Below are 17847 nucleotides of genomic sequence, written 5' to 3'. Positions count from 1 at the left end.
ATACCTTAAAACACCCTAGCAACAACCTAGCAACCATCCTAAATAGCATATAACACCCTAGCAACACCATAGCAACCACCCAGAACACCCTAGCAACCACCCCAAATACCTTAAAACACCCTAGCAACACCCTAGCAACCATCCTAAATAGCGTATAACACCCTAGCAACACCATAGCAACCACCCAGAACACCCTAGCAACCACCCCAAATGCCTTAAAACACCCTAGCAACACCATAGCAACCACCCAAAATACCCTAGAACATCATAGCAACTGCCTAGCAACCACCCAGAACACCCTAGCAGCCACCCAAAATACCTTAAAACACCCTAACAACACCATAGCAACCACCCAAAATACCTTACAACACCTTAGCAACACCATAGCAACCACCCAGAACACCCTAGCAACCACCCAGAACACCCTAGCAACTAATATAAACTTCAAACTACTTTGAAATTCAAACTAAATTTAAACTTCAAACTACTTTAAACTTTAAACTAATTTAAACTTCTAACTACTTTTAACTTTAAACTAATTTAAACTTATTTAAACTTTAAACTAATTAAAACTATAAACTAATTTAAACTTCAATTTACTTTAAACTTCAAACTAATTTACATTTTAAACTAATTTACATATTAAACTAATGTAAACTTCAAACTACTTTAAACTTCTTTAAACTTTCTGTTCCAAACTTTCACAAGCCAACTTAAAGTTTGTCTCGACGAACTTTTTCTAGTTCTTTTTATTACCACTAAAATTTTTGACTCTAACTCCTCCTAGAGCTTTAACTCTACAAACTCCAAACTCGGCTCAGACACTCAGACTGTTCTGACTTAGTGTGCTATATCTTTTCTAACTGATCGGACTTACGGTTTTCCTAAAAATGACGATCAAACTCGGAAAAAACTCCCATTGACTTAACATTGTGGAATGTTCAGATTTTCAAACTGGCCAACTGTCAAAAATTCAAATCTAAACTCCTTGAAGCCCTAGACTGAATCAAACTGCCATTCTATATACTATGAGCCATTGAGACTCATTTAAACTAATAAACTAATCTATCTATGACACTTTTCTATCTACACTTAGGCTGCGTCTCATTTCTCTGTCTTACCCCTTCCCCTTACCCCTCCCCCTCGGTTTTGCGCGTTCATGTGAGGGGAAGTGGTGTCTCAATTCTCATTTTGATTAAGGGCTAGGGCCAAGGCGTAGGGCTACATAGCCCTTGAAAAGAAGTTTGCGGAGGACCACACTTGAAACAGAGGGGTAACAGTTAACAACGTAGGAATTTCTCAAAAGTGCCGGCATCAAGTTTATTTTATGGCTGAACGTCGAACTGTGAAGGAGTCGCACAAATGTAAGTATTTTCAGCAGTTTAATTGATATTATAATTATGACACTCGTGTTTTATGATCCTTTTAATAAAATGTTCAAGTGGTTTTAATTGTAATGTTTTTGTTTTGAATCGGTAGTAAACCGCTAGCTAGCAGCTATGCGCTATTTGTCGAGCTGAGCTATGACAATTCATATTGTAGTTTTTAGGTGAAATCAGTGTGAAGTGAATTTGCTTGACATTACTATTCCTTGACTGATTTTAATATTGGACTTTAATATTGGTAGAGCTAGCTTACTACGAGATTCACCTAGCAAGGTAACGGTAACGTATATTTTCCTTTTCCCTCAGGGACACCTGAGGAGACTCGGCGGCTCATCCGCTTCAGGGCAGAGAATGAAAAAGACTTCATGAAGTCCAAAACAATGGCCAAACAACAATGGGAGTGAGTAATTAATCGTTCAATCATAGTCTTGCGTTCTGTTTTTCTGAATTTTTATTTCTGTGTTGTGCTTAAAATGCTGAAAGTTTGAGCTGTCGGTTGTGATGCAGGAAATTTGTGAAAGAGATTGGCCTAGAGGGCAAGGTGACTGGACAGCAGGCTTCCAAAAAATGGGAGAATTTAAAACAAAAATACAAGGTATATGATTTCAAGTTTAAAATAATTTCCAATTTCCTAATGAATGTATCAACTAGCCAGTTGTTTATTGTGTGTGTGTGTGTGTGTGTGTCAGGAATTGAGGACTCCAAAAACCGGCTCAGGGACAGACCAGGGTGAGGTCAGTGTTGCTACATGGCAGTACTATGGAGACATGCACAAGGTTTTGGGTGCCCGGCCTGCGATGGACCCCCCTGTGGTGGTGGCATCATTCCAACCAGCAGAGGATCCCATGACAATCCTCATGGTGAGGCTAATCATTTACCATGTAATTCAGTACTTTCGTGAATTCCACTAACATCAGATTCGTAAACTTTCTCTTTAAATTTCATGAGGAGATATTTGCTGAAAATTTCTTAAAAGTAACACGATTTGCCTTGTTTCTTTAGGATATTGTGGAGCCCTCTACCTCAGAGCTCTCCACCACAGCAGCATCCTGGACCCCTGACACAGGAACCAGTAGAATGCTAACCAGTACCCCAGCAGCAACAAGTGCCACCACATCTAGGAGGAGGTCCAATCCTATTATGGAGTTCCTGATCGAGGAGGCCCTTCAGGAGCAAAGGCGCCATGAAGAGAGTGAGGCGAAGTCACAGAGGTTTTTAGACCTCTTTGAAAGAATGATTGAAAAGATGTGAAAATAATTACCTGTTCAATTGCACAACTGTTTACTGTCACGATGAGGTGGAAGCAAGGAGGAAGCAGGATCCAATTGCAGCACACTTTATTTAATAGACTCAAACTACATAAAGACTCTGGCTAGGGCACAAGACTCAGGAACAGAACCACCAACATCAAGGTACAAGTACAACATTATTAAGAACTCACAAAGACTGGACTGAAACACAGGGCTTAAATACAAGGCCAAACAAGCTAAACAAGATAACAAGGGGGCGTGGTATACATGAACACAAACGAGGAGCGGGAAAACTGAACAGGACTGAACCAAAAGCACAAAGACCGGGGGAACACAGACAGACATTACAACATAGCCCCCCCTCTACGGGCGGCTCCCGACGCCCATCAAAACTAGAGACATAGTTCGGGAGGGTGGTGGAGCGGAGGCGGTCCCGGGGGAGGGATGGCGGGCCAGGTCCGTGCAGGGAACGGGACCGGGGTCTTGCGATGGCGGACCTGGGCCATGGAACATGGGCGGAGCTGGACGAACAGACTGCCAGGGCGGAGCAGGCTGTGGGCGTGTCCACGACGGAGCAGGCTGAGGGCGAGGCCACGGCGGAGCAGGCTGAGGGCGTGACCAGGGCGGAGCAGGCTGTGGGCGTGTCCACGACGGAGCAGGCTGAGGGCGAGGCCACGGCGGAGCAGGCTGAGGGCGTGACCAGGGCGGAGCAGGCTGTGGACCCTCGGGCATCCAGGGCGAAGCTGTCGGACCCTCGGGCGTCCAGGGCGGAGCTGTCGGACCCTCGGGCGTCCAGGGCGGAGCTGTCGGACCCTCGGGCGTCCAGGGCGGAGCTGTCGGACCCTCGGGCGTCCTGGGCGGAGCAGACCCTTCGGGCGTCCAGGGCGGAGCTGTCGGACCCTCGGGCGTCCAGGGCGGTGAAGACCCCTCGGGCGGCCACGGCGGTGAAGACCCCTCGGGCGGCCACGGCGGTGAAGACCCCTCGGGCGGCCACGGCGGTGAAGACCCTTCGGGCGGCCACGGCGGTGAAGACCCTTCGGGCGGCCATGGTGGTGGCCTACTGCCCCCCCCCAAAAAATTCTTGGGGGTAGCTACGGGGTCGTAGCCTGGAGAAGGCACCGGCTCAGGAGAAAGAGGCAGAACCAGCGGTGAAGAGGGCTTTAGGCTGGGCAGGACCAGCGGTGAAGGAAACTCTGGGCTGAACAGGACTGGCGCAGGATCAGCGGGCTCTGGTGCAGGATCAGCGGGCTTTGGCGCAGGATCAGCGGGCTCTGGCGCAGGATCAGCGGGCTCTGGCGCAGGATCAGCGGGCTCTGGCGCAGGATCAGCGGGCTCTGGCGCAGGATCAGCGGGCTCTGGCGCAGGATCAGCGGGCTCTGGCGCAGGATCAGCGGGCTCTGGCGCAGGATCAGCGGGCTCTGGCGCAGGATCAGCGGACACCGGCTCAAGTGTGTGCGTAGCCCACACACACCACATGGCTGTGGCCATAATGGCCAGTGTTGCGGTCACTGAGGGCTCAGGCGGCGCATGCGTGGCGTGATCAGTCTCTGACTGGGAAGACGTGACGAGAACGGTCTCTGGCTGGACGGTCTCTGGCTGGACGGTCTCTGGCTGGACGGTCTCTGGCTGGACGGTCTCTGGCTGGACGGTCTCTGGCTGGACGGTCTCTGGCTGGACGGTCTCTGGCTGGACGGTCTCTGGCTGGACGGTCTCTGGCTGGACGGTCTCTGGCTGGACGGTCTCTGGCTGGACGGTCTCTGGCTGGACGGTCTCTGGCTGGACGGTCTCTGGCTGGACGGTCTCTGGCTGGACGGTCTCTGGCTGGACGGTCTCTGGCTGGACGGTCTCTGGCTGGACGGTCTCTGGCTGGACGGTCTCTGGCTGGACGGTCTCTGGCTGGACGGTCTCTGGCTGGACGGTCTCTGGCTGGACGGTCTCTGGCTGGACGGTCTCTGGCTGGACGGTCTCTGGCTGGACGGTCTCTGGCTGGACGGTCTCTGGCTGGACGGTCTCTGGCTGGACGGTCTCTGGCTGGACGGTCTCTGGCTGGACGGTCTCTGGCTGGACGGTCTCTGGCTGGACGGTCTCTGGCTGGACGGTCTCTGGCTGGACGGTCTCTGGCTGGACGGTCTCTGGCTGGACAGGCGGGACGTGGATAGGCTCCAGGGATACTGTGAACTGGCAGGGTGCTTCATCAGCCAAGCCCACCGTAGATGCCGAACCCCCCAAGTAAAGGGCCAGGTCAATATATCCCTCTAGGGTCCAACCGGTATAATCATCCGGCATCAGTTGCGCGATATCCGCATCCAGCCCGCTCCAGAACAGGTCCATGAGCTCAATGTCATACAGCGATCCCAGATGGCAGCAGTTCAAAAAGTCCCTCACATACTTCTCGATCCGCTGGCCATCCTGAAACATAGAGGCTAGAAATCTTCTTAGTACCTGGTTGCTAACAACTGCTGGATCCATTGGCGGTGAGTTCTTCTGTCACGATGAGGTGGAAGCAAGGAGGAAGCAGGATCCAATTGCAGCACACTTTATTTAATAGACTCAAACTACATAAAGACTCTGGCTAGGGCACAAGACTCAGGAACAGAACCACCAACATCAAGGTACAAGTACAACATTATTAAGAACTCACAAAGACTGGACTGAAACACAGGGCTTAAATACAAGGCCAAACAAGCTAAACAAGATAACAAGGGGGCGTGGTATACATGAACACAAACGAGGAGCGGGAAAACTGAACAGGACTGAACCAAAAGCACAAAGACCGGGGGAACACAGACAGACATTACAACATTTACATATTTAAGTATATTTGTTTTAAGAGTTTATATTGTTTACATTTGAATATGTATTATTGTTCTAAAAATTACCTGTTCAATTGCACAACTGTTTACATAGGCCTTATTAATTTAATATAATGTTTTAAGAGTTTATATAATTTATATTTGAATATGTATTATTGATATATTTACATGTTGTAATATTTACTGCTGTGGAGCAATAAATGGGGTTCTTATAAAAAGTCTTTTCGTGGATAAATTTTACGGAAATCCGAAGCATAGTCACCATAATAGTGTGTTTTAAAAGATTTATTGCAAACAATTGTAGAAATCCCATTACACCTCACTCCACTTCTGGAACAAAAAATAATACCAAGGTAAGAACATGCCTACTCATCATTAAAAACTTCCTTTCTTAGTTCTCAGGCTATTGTTTAAAAAAAAATAAAAGTGCAATAAGAAAATATGTAACAATAACATTTATACAACAATACAAACACATGAATGCCAACAGATTAGAAATTGGGGCAAAACAGAAGAACAATATTAAAATACTATAAAAATTCTTAAATATATTACATATAATTCTCATGAAGGAAAATCAACAGTGCAACATGTCTCTTCATGTGGCCTGCACATCCCCGGAAACTTGGGCAGCCAGTGCGTCACGTGCAGCATTCCCTGAGGCTTCGTTGAGTGCCATTGGTTCATGGGGAGGATGGGGGTCAAGATCATCCCTGGCAATATCCTCGTCAGGATCCAGTGTGTCTCCATTGTCCAAGCACACATTGTGTAAGAATGCACATGAAGCAATAACCTGGGGTGCAAAGGTAGGTTTGACTTCCAGTGCCCGGAACAGAGTTGACCTCCACCTTGTTTTCATTACCCCAAAGGCACGCTCAATTATGCTGCGTGCCTTTGATTGGCGGTAATTGAAGCGTTGTTGCACTCGTCCACGTACTGGCTCTTTGTATGGTGTGAGCAGGCATATTGGGGTCTGGAGGCAGGGGTACCCACCATCACCCAGAATAATGTATCCTGGCGGGGGGTAACGTCCAGATGTGTAAAAGGAGCTGTTTTTCATCACACGCGTGTCATGGACTGACCCAGGGTAACCCACGAAGATGTCCAGGAACCTTCCATCTGCATCACATATGGCCTGCATATTGATGGAGTAAAAGCCTTTGTAGTTAAGGTAGTCTAGACGATGTAGTCCTGGTGGTTTAATCCGAATGTGTGTGCCATCTATCGCCCCTACAACGTTGTGGAATGCAGGGGTCAATCCTTGACCCACAGCTTGCAGGTCATGTGGGAAGGAAATAGCTGTGTTTAAATTGTTCCAAATATTCTGTGCCACCTTGTGTATTACTCGAAATACTGTTGGCCTGGGGACATTGAAAACTTTTGCCACCACCCGGTAGGAGAGTCCGTGTGCCAACCAATAGGTATATATGAGGACCTCTAGTTGATTTCCCCAGCCATGATCTTGATTCCTGTCTAGAAGCCTCTGCAGGCTGTTCATGGCTGTCCTGGTCAGGCGTAGGTCCTGCTTTATTTCAGCTTCTTCATCAAACCATAAGCGCAAGATGGGCACAGTTGCATCAACTCTGCAGTACATAGGTGGACGATCAGCCTGGTGGAACAAAAAAAACCATGGGTACATGATATTGAAACCACATCACAAAATTAACACATACATGGATAAAAAATAGGGATGCACCGATATGAACATTTTGGTTGATACCGATAATTCTTTACATTTGAAAGCCGATAACCAATATACATTTTTAAGATCCAAAGTTGTTATGTTAACATTAGTTAATGCACTCTGAACTAACATGAACACACATATTTTATTAACTAACAATAACAAAGTCTATTGCTCTCTGTTAGTTCATTCATTAATAAATGAGACCTTATTGTAAAGTGTTATCAAAAAATCTATTGATTTTGTTATTGATCTAACATAAGAATAGAAAACCTAAATAATGCAAACAAATCATTGGATAGCATTGGGCTGAATATAAAAAAAAAATGCATGTGCCATAGATAAATAAAATGGAATCGCCTCCGCACGGACAAAAAATAAATTATTTTAATCAAACCATATCGTTGATAAATAAAAATGCATGCGTTTTCCTCAGATCATAGCTACAACAACATACGTTAGCTAATGTTAGCCGGTTGCTAATGTTTTGCTGAGCTATGGTGTCGCCGCCGGCGCCTCCGTTAAATACAATGAAAACATACGTACCATGACTTGATCCGTAAGCAGTCGTATTCGTCTGAGAAACAATCGTCTTCTTCTATGTCTTTGACTGATGGCACCCAAGCGTGCAAAGATAAAGAGAGCCCAGGCAATCGATATCACGACCTGAGACGACGGCATCTTCGTTTATGTCAACACTTGTCGCCTCTGTTGACGTAGCAGCCAGCTAGCGGCAAGGGATGATGACGCAACCGATGATGACGCAACCAGTTATCGAGTGGTGTCTCATTTCTTAGAGGAACGTTCTCACCCCTACCCCCTTTCACTCGGTATCGAGGGGCAAGGGGAAGACGCAGACGAAGGGGTAGGGGAAGGGGAAGGGGTAAGACAGAGAAATGAGATGCAGCCTTAAACTATTAAACTCATAATAAATTAATAAACTCTAAACTTGAACTCTTAGACTCATTTAAACTTATAAACTCTAAACTCATAAACTCGTACACTTATAAACTCATACACTTATAAACTCATGAACTCTTACTCATTTAAACTTATAAACTCTAAACTCATAAACTCGTACACTTATAAACTCATGAATTCATAAACTTATGAACTCATAAATTAATAAACTTATAAACTCATACACTTATGAACTCATGAATTCATACACTTATGAACACAAACTCATGAATGAATAAACTATGAACTCTTACTCATTTAAACTTATAAACTCTTAACTTATAAACTCTAAACTCATAAACTCATAAACTCGTACACTTATAAACTCATGAATTCATAAACTTATGAATTCATGAAATCATAAACTCAAACTCGTACACTTATAAACTCATGAATTCATACACTTATGAACTCAAACTCATAAATTAATACTCTGAACTCTTACTCATTTAAACTTATAAACTGTAAACTCATAAACTCGTACACATAAACTCATAAACTTATAAACTCATGAATTCATACACTTATGAATTTTCATAAATTCATACACTTATGAACTTTTAAATTCATAAATAGTTCACCATAGCAACCACCCATAACACCCTAGCAACCACCCAAAATACCTTAAAACACCCTAGCAACACCATAGCAACCACCCAAAATACCCTAGAACACCCTAGCAACTGCCTAGCAACCCCCAGAACACCCTAGCAACTGCCTAGCAACCACCCAGAACACACTAGCAACCATCCTAAATACCTTAAATCACCCTAGCAACACCATAGCAACCACCCAAAATACCCGAGAACACCCTAGCAACCACCAGAACACCCTAGCAACTGCCTAGCAACCACCCAGAACACCCTAGCAACCACCCAAAATACCTTAAATCACCCTAGCAACACCATAGCAACCACCCAAAATACCCTAGAACACCCTAGCAACTGCCTAGCAACCACCCAGAACACCCTAACAACCACCCAATATACCTTAAAACACCCTAGCAACACCATAGCAACCACCCAAAATACCCTAGAACACCCTAGCAACTGCCTAGCAACCCCCAGAACACCCAAGCAACTGCCAAGCAACCACCCAGAACACCCTAGCAACCACCCAAAATACCTTAAATCACCCTAGCAACACCATAGCAACCACCCAAAATACCATAGAACACCCTAGCAACTGCCTAGCAACAACCCAGAACACCCTAACAACCACCCAAAATACCTTAAATCACCCTAGCAACACCATAGCAACCACCCAAAATACCCTAGAACACCCTAGCAACCACCAGAACACCCTAGCAACTGCCTAGCAACCACCCAGAACACCCTAGCAACCACCCAAAATACCTTAAATCACCCTAGCAACACCATAGCAACCACCCAAAATACCCTAGAACACCCTAGCAACTGCCTAGCAACCACCCAGAACACCCTAACAACCACCCAAAATACCTTAAAACACCCTAGCAACACCATAGCAACCACCCAAAATACCCTAGAACACCCTAGCAACTGCCTAGCAACCCCCAGAACACCCAAGCAACTGCCTAGCAACCACCCAGAACACCCTAGCAACCACCCAAAATACCTTAAATCACCCTAGCAACACCATAGCAACCACCCAAAATACCATAGAACACCCTAGCAACTGCCTAGCAACCACCCAGAACACCCTAACAACCACCCAAAATACCTTAAAACACCCTAGCAACACCATAGCAACCACCCAAAATTCGCTAGAGCACCCTAGCAACTGCTTAGCAACCCCCAGAACACCCTAGCAACTGCCTAGCAACCACCCAGAAAACCCTAGCAACCACCCAAAATACCTTAAATCACCCTAGCAACACCATAGCAACGACCCAAAATACCCTAGAACACCCTAGCAACTGCCTAGCAACTCCCAGAACACCCAAGCAACTGCCTAGCAACCACCCAGAACACCCTAGCAACCACCCAAAATACCTTAAATCACCCTAGCAACACCATAGCAACCACCCAAAATACCCTAGAACACCCTAGCAACGCCCTAGCAACCAACCAAAATACCTTAAATCACCCTAGCAACTGCCTAGCAACCACCCAGAACACCCTAGCAACCACCCAAAATACCTTACATCACCCCAGCAACACCATAGCAACCACCCAAAATACCCTAGAACACCCTAGCAATGCCCTAGCAACCACCAGAACACCCTAGCAACCACCCAAAATACCTTAAATCACCCTAGCAACTGCCTAGCAACCACCCAGAACACCCTAACAACCACCCAAAATACCTTAAAACACCCTAGCAACACCATAGCAACCACCCAAAATACCCTAGAACACCCTAGCAACGCCCTAGCAACCACCAGAACACCCTAGCAACCACCCAAAATACCTTAAATCACCCTAGAAACTGCCTAGCAACCACCCAGAAAACCCTAGCAACCACCCAAAATACCTTAAATCACCCTAGCAACACCCTAGCAACACCTTAGCAACCACTAGAACACCCTAGCAACCACCTAAAATACCTTAAAACACCCTAGCAACACCATAGCAACCACCCAGAACACCCTAGCAACTAATATAAACTTCAAACTACTTTAAAATTCAAACTAATTTAAACTTTAAACTAATTTAAACTATAAACTAATTTAAACTTCAAACTACAAACTTCAAACTTCTTTAAACTTTAAACTAATTTAAACTTCTAACTACTTTTAACTTTAAACTAATTTAAACTTATTTAAACTTTAAACTAATTTAAACTATAAACTAATTTAAACTTCAAACTAATTTACACTTTAAACTAATTTACATATTAAACTAATGTAAACTTCAAACTAATTTAAACTTCTTTAAACTTTCTGGTCCAAACTTTCACAAGCCAACTTAAAGTTTGTCTCGACGAACTTTTTCTATTTATTATTCTTTTTCTTAACCAAAATTTTCTGACTCTAACTCGTCCTAGAGTTTTAACTCTACAAACTCCAAACTCGGGTCAGACCTTCAGACTGTTCTGACTCGAGTTGCTATATCTTTTCAGACTGATTTGACTTTCAGTTTTCTTAAAAATTAATATTAAAAACCATAAAAATCCCATTGACTTTCATTGCAACAGTTCAAATTGAGCCAAGGCTACGGTGGCCCAGTAGTGTACAACACAAAAATACTAAATCTAAACTCCCTGAAGCCCTATATTCAATTAAACAACCATTCTATATGTAGCCAATGTTTCTCGTTCTTTCTTTCTTTCTTTCTTTCTTTCTTTCTTTCTTTCTTTCTTTCTTTCTTTCTTTCTTTCTACTTAATCCATCTTTCTTTCTAACTAATCCATCTTTCTTTCTTTCTTTCTTTCTAACTAATTCATCTTTCTTTCTAACTAATCTATCTATCTTTATTTCTAACTAATATTTCTTTTTTTCTGACAAATCCATCTTTCTTTCTAACTAATCTTTATTTATTTCTAACTAATCTTTCTTTCTTTTTAACTAATCTATCTATATTTCTTTTTTTCTAACTAATCTTTCTTTGTTTGTAACTAATCTATCTATCTTTCTTTGTTTCTAACTAATCTTTCTTTCTTTCTAACTAATCCATCTTTCTTCCTAACTAATATCTTTCTTTCTTTCTTTCTAACTAATCTATCTTTCTTTCTTTCTAACTAATCCATCTTTCTTTCTAACAAATCCATCTTTCTTTCTAACTAATCTTTCTTTCTTTCTAACTAATCTATCTATCTTTCTTTCTAACTAATCTATGTTTCTTTCTTTCTAACTAATCTATCTATCTATCTTTCTTTCTTTCTAACTAATCTTTCTTTCTTTCTAACTAATCTATCTTTCTTTCTAACAAATCTATCTTTCTTTCTTTCTAACTAATCTATCTTTCTTTCTTTCTAACTAATCTATCTATCTTTCTTTCTAACTAATATATCTTTCTTTCTAACTAATCTATCTTTCTTTCTTTCTAACTAATCTATCTTTCTTTCTTTCTAACTAATCTATCTATCTTTCTTTCTAACTAATCTATCTATCTTTCTTTCTAACTAATTTATCTATCTTTCTTTCTTTCTAACTAATCTATCTATCTTTCTTTCTAACTAATCTATCTTTCTTTCTAACTAATCTATCTTTCTTTCTTTCTAACTTATCTATCTATCTTTCTTTCTAACTAATCTATCTATCTTTCTTTCTAACTAATCTATCTATCTTTTTTTCTAACTAATCTATCTATCTATCTATCTATCTATCTATCTATCTATCTATCTATCTATCTATCTATCTATCGTTCTTTCTATCTAATCTATCTATCTTACTTTCTAACTAATCTATCTTTCTTTCTTTCTAACTAATCTATCTTTCTTTCTAACTAATCTATCTATCTTTCTTTCTTTCTTTATTTCTTTCTAACTAATCTTTCTTTTTTTCTAACAAATCAATCTTTCTTTCTAACTAATCTTCATTTCTTTCTAACTAATCTTTCTTTCTTTCTAACTTATCTCTCTATCTTTCTTTGTTTCTAACTAATCTTTCTTTCTAACCAATCCTTCTTTCTTTCTAACTAATCTATCTTTCTTTCTTTCTAACTAATCTATCTTTCTTTGTTTCTAACTAATCCATCTTTCTTTCTAACAAATCCATCTTTCTTTCTAACTAATCTTTCTTTCTTTCTAACTAATCTATCTATCTTTCTTTCTAACTAATCTATGTTTCTTTCTTTCTAACTAATCTATCTATCTTTCTTTCTTTCTAACTAATCTTTCTTTCTTTCTAACTAATCTTTCTTTCTTTCTAACTAATCTATCTTTCTTTCTAACTAATCTATCTTTCTTTCTTTCTAACTAATCTATCTTTCTTTCTTTCTAACTAATCTATCTATCTTTCTTTCTAACTAATTTATCTATCTTTCTTTCTTTCTAACTAATCTATCTTTCTTTCTTTCTTTCTAAGTAATCTTTCTTTTTTTCTAACAAATCAATCTTTCTTTCTAAATAATCTTTATTTCTTTCTAACTAATCTTTCTTTCTTTCTAACTAATCTATCTATCTTTCTTTGTTTCTAACTAATCTTTCTTTTTTTCTAACAAATCAATCTTTCTTTCTAACTAATCCATCTTTCTTTCTAACTAATCCATCTTTCTTTCTAACTAATCCATCTTTCTTTCTAACTAATCCATCTTTCTTTCTAACTAATCTTTCTTTCTTTCTAACTAATCTTTCTTTCTTTCTAACTAGTCTATCTTTCTTTCTAACTAATCTATCTTTCTTTCTTTCTTTCTAACTAATCTTTCTTTCTAACTAATCTTTCTTTTATTGAAACCAATCTTTCTATCTATCTAACTAATCTTTCTTTTCTTTCTAACATATCGTTTTCTTTCTAACTATTCTTTCTTTCTAACTAATCCATCTATCAAACTTCAAATTATTTTAAACTTCTTCAAACTCTCTGGTCTGGCTTTCTCAAGCCAACTTAAAGTTTGTCTCATCAAACTTTTTTTCTAGTTCTTCTTCTTTTTCTAACCAAAATTTTCTGACTCTAACTCCTCCTAGAGTTTTAACTCTACAAACTCCAAACTCGGGTCAGACCTTCAGACTGTTCTGACTCGAGTTGCTATATCTTTTCAGACTGATTTGACTTTCAGTTTTCTTAAAAATTAATATTAAAAACCATAAAAATCCCATTGACTTTCTTTGCAACAGTTCAAATTGAGCCAAGGCTACGGTGGCCCAGTAGTGTACAACACAAAAACTCAAATCTAAACTCCCTGAAGCCCTAGAATCAATTAAACAACCATTCTATATGTACTAATGAACTTATCTATCTATCTATCTATCTATCTATCTATCTATCTATCTATCTATCTATCTATCTATCTATCTATCTATCTATCTAATAATCTTTCTTTCTAACTAACTAATCTTTTTTCTTTCTAACTAATCTATCTATCTTTCTTTCTGTCTAACTAATTTTTCTTTCTTTCTTTCTTTCTTTCTTTCTTTCTATCTTTCTTTCTTTCTTTTTACTTTATCTTTCTTTCTAACTAAGCTATCTTTCTTTTTCTTTCTTTCTAACTAATCTTTCTTTCTAACTAATCCATCTTTCTTTCTTTCTTTCTTTCTTTCTTTCTTTCTTTCTTTCTTTCTTTCTTTCTTTCTTTCTTTCTAACTAATCCATCTTTCTTTCTAACTAATCTATCTATCTTTCTTTCTAACTAATATTTCTTTTTTCTAACAAATCCATCTTTCTTTCTAACTAATCTTTATTTCTTTCTAACTAATCTTTCTTTCTTTTTAACTAATCTATCTATCTTTCTTTCTAACTAATCTATCTATCTTTCTTTCTAACTAATCTTTCTTTCTTTCTAACCAATCTATCTTTCTTTCTAACTAATCTCTCTTTCTTTCTAACTAATCTATCTTTCTTTCTTTCTAACTAATCTTTCTTTCTTTCTTTCTTTCTTTCTTTCTTTCTACTTAATCTATCTTTCTTTCTAACTAATCTATCTATCTTTCTTTCTAACTAATCTATCTTTCTTTCTTTCTTTCTTTCTAACTAATCTATCTTTCTTTCTCTTTCTTTCTTTCTAACTTATCCGTCTTCCTTTCTTTCTAACTAATCTTTCTTTCTTTCTTTCTTTCTTTCTAACTAATCTTTCTTTTTTTCTAACTAATCCATCTTTCTTTCTTTCTTTCTTTCTTTCTTTCTTTCTAACTAATCCATCTTTCTTTATAACTAATCCATCTTTCTTTCTTTCTAACTAATCTTTCTTTTTTTCTAACAAATCGTCCTCGGGTTACGACTGTAACCCTTGTTCCTTGAGAAGGGGAACGAGGACTGCGTCGAACGACACTTTGGGGGAACGCCCCTCAGCGTAGCGCCTCTGAAGTATGAATGAAACTGTGCCAATCTCTGATTGGTGCTGCGTAAAACGTAATGAGTGACGGCATACAAGCGTACAGTCGTAACCCGAGGACGTTCCCTTTCGAGAGAACTCGGACTGCGTCGAACGACACTTTGGGGGAACGAGTACCCACTATTACACAACGCGCCCTGCCTGTCCTAGTGTGAAGCTGCTCAAAGGCACACTTAGGACGAGAGCACGAGAGTGCCAGGCGTAGACGGGATGTCCAGACTGTAAAACCTAATAAAGGAGTGGGGGGTGGCCCATCCTGCTGCATCGCAGACCTCTTGGATTGGGGCCCCTGAGAGGAGGGCTCTAGAGGACGCCATGCCTCTGGTTGAATGATCCCTCACGGCCAAAGGTGAAGGCAGATTGCGCACCTGGTAGGCCAAGGAAATAGCATGGACAATCCAGTTGCTGATGGTCTGTTTGGAGGCGGGAAGACCCTTCTTGGGCGACCCAAAACACACCAGCAACTGGTCTGACTTCCGCCATGAAGAGGACCTCTGAATGTAAATTTTTAGAGCTCTGACAGGGCAGAGCAGATGAAGTCTCTCCTCATCCGCCGTCACGTGAGGTGGAGGATGAAATGCCTGCAGAACCGTAGGCCGTGCCGCATTAGATGGCACCTTAGGCAAATAACCCGGCCTAGGATGTAGGATGGCTTTAATGTACCTGGAGCCAACTCCAGGCACCCATTAGATATGGAGAGCGACTGGAGATCCCGTACCCTCCTCAGAGAGGTAATGGCCAACAGAAAAACCACCTTCAGGGAAAGGTTCTTGGCCTCAGCCGACTCCAGTGGTTCGAAGGGGGCCTCGGCCAGCCCTTCGAGAACCACTGCCAGGTCCCATGTGGGAACCCTGGTACGAGCCGCAGGTCTCATCCTCCAAGCCCCACGGAGGAAACGTACGACCAACTGCTGTCTCCCCAGAGGCCCATCACCCAGAGGAGCGTGGAAAGCCGCAATGGCAGCCACGTACACCTTGAGTGTGGACGGGTAAGACCTGCTGAAAAGCGATCTTGGAGGAACTCCAGAACTGAAGCCACTGGGCAGTTAACTGGATCCACCTCACGCTCTCTACACCAATTAGTAAAGACATTCCACTTTAAGCCGTACAATTTCCTCGTGGATGGGGCTCTAGAGCTGAGTATGGTCTCCACTACTCCAGCTGATAGGCCGGCCTCTAGGTACTGTGCCCCCTCAGGGGCCAGACCCACAGTTTCCATAACTCGGGCCGAGGGTGAAATATTGAGCCCTCTGCCTGTGTCAGCAGGTCCCTCCTGAGGGGCATGTCCCACGGAGGGCCGTCTAGGAGCGATATAATAATAATAATGTCTGAGAACCATACTCGGGCCGGCCACAACAGGGCTACCAGCAGTAGGCTGATCCCGTCGCGACGGACCATCTCTAGAACTCCCGGGAGCAGAGCGATCGGGGGAAATGCATACAGACGCAGCCTCGGCCACGTCTGCACCATGGCATCCAACCCCAGCGGGGCTGGATGAGTGAGGGAAAACCACAGTGGACAGTGGGTCATCTCTCGAGACGCGAATAGGTCCACTTCCACTGGGCTGAACCTCTGAGATATTGACTCCACCACCTCGGGGTGGAGTCTCCATTCCCCGGGCCTCAGTCCCTGTCTCGACAGGATGTCTGCTGCCTGATTTTGACTCCCTGGGATGTATGTTCCTCTTAGAGATAACAGTTTCCCCTGTGACCACAGGAGGATCTGATGCGCCAGTCTGCATAGAGGGCGAGACCTCAGACCACCCTGATGGTTTATATAGGCCACTACCGACATATTGTCTGACCTCACAAGGACATGATGACCCTTGAGGTCTGGCAGGAAGCTCCTCAGAGCTCGGAACACCGCCAACATCTCCAGGCAGTTTATGTGCCAGGAGGAATGATGGTCCTGCCATAGACCTGTCGTAAAGCAGCCGCCCATGACTGCGCCCCGGCCCGTGAGGAAGGCGTCTGTCAAAACGGTTTTCCAGCGACATGACGCTCCCAACACTGGACCTTGGGACAGAAACCAAGCTTTTTTCCACATAGATAGGGAACAAAGGCATCTGCGCGTAACCCTGATCATGCGGAACGGGTTCCCTCTCGGGAAGAACCCCTTGGTTTTCAACCACCACTGGAGGGCCCTCATGTGCAGCAGGCCAAATGGAACAATGTTGGACGCTGCTGCCATGAGCCCCAACTCTCTTTGAAAATGTTTCACAGTAATGGCTTGGCCTAGCTTTATCCTGGACACTATAGCCAGAATGGACTCGATTCGTACAGGAGACAATCGTGCCCGCATTGTGACCGAGTCCAACACCACTCCCAGAAACGTGGTTCTCTGGGCTGGTGTCAACACGCTCTTTTTCGTGTTGAGTCTCAACCCCAGGCTTTGGATGTGGGCGAGGACGACATCTCGATGCCGAACCGCCAGCTCTTGTGACTGAGACAGAATCAGCCAGTCGTCGATATAATTGAGTACCCTGATGCCCTGGAGCCTCAGGGGTGCTAGAACTGCATCCATACATTTGGTAAATGTGCGTGGGGAGAGAGCTAGGCCGAACGGAAGAACTCGAAATTGGTACGCTACGCCCCCGAAAGCGAACCTCAGGAACTTCCTGTGAGATGGAAGGATGGATATGTGGAAGTATGCGTCCTTTAGATCTATCGTGACAAACCAATCCTCGGGTTGAATTTGACTCACGATGATGGGAATAGTGAGCATCTTGAACCTGAATCTCCTCAGAGAACGATTTAAGTGTCTGAGATCTATTATTGGACGCAACCCCCCATCCTTTTTGGGAACTATAAAGTAGCAGCTGTAAAACCCGGACTCCCTGTCCGGT

At 42.6% G+C, this 17847-nt stretch overlaps 2 long non-coding RNA genes across 2 annotated transcripts in view; one reads left to right on the top strand and one right to left on the bottom strand.

The window, feature by feature from the left end:
• The window catches only part of LOC143737807 (uncharacterized), a 117738-nt gene that overhangs the window by 77329 nt on the left and 22562 nt on the right, over window positions 1–17847 (bottom strand). The window lies entirely within an intron of this gene.
• LOC143736695 (uncharacterized) lies at window positions 1644–2213 on the top strand. Its single transcript, XR_013203564.1, has 3 exons — window positions 1644–1785; window positions 1893–1980; window positions 2083–2213. It is a non-coding gene; the product is annotated as an uncharacterized LOC143736695 (long non-coding RNA).

Source organism: Siphateles boraxobius, unplaced genomic scaffold, assembly GCF_051911475.1.
Source record: "Siphateles boraxobius isolate OS27281-9 unplaced genomic scaffold, OSU_SipBor_1 130, whole genome shotgun sequence".
Taxonomy (NCBI): domain Eukaryota; kingdom Metazoa; phylum Chordata; class Actinopteri; order Cypriniformes; family Leuciscidae; genus Siphateles; species Siphateles boraxobius.
This window is presented reverse-complemented; position numbering and strand designations above follow the sequence as displayed.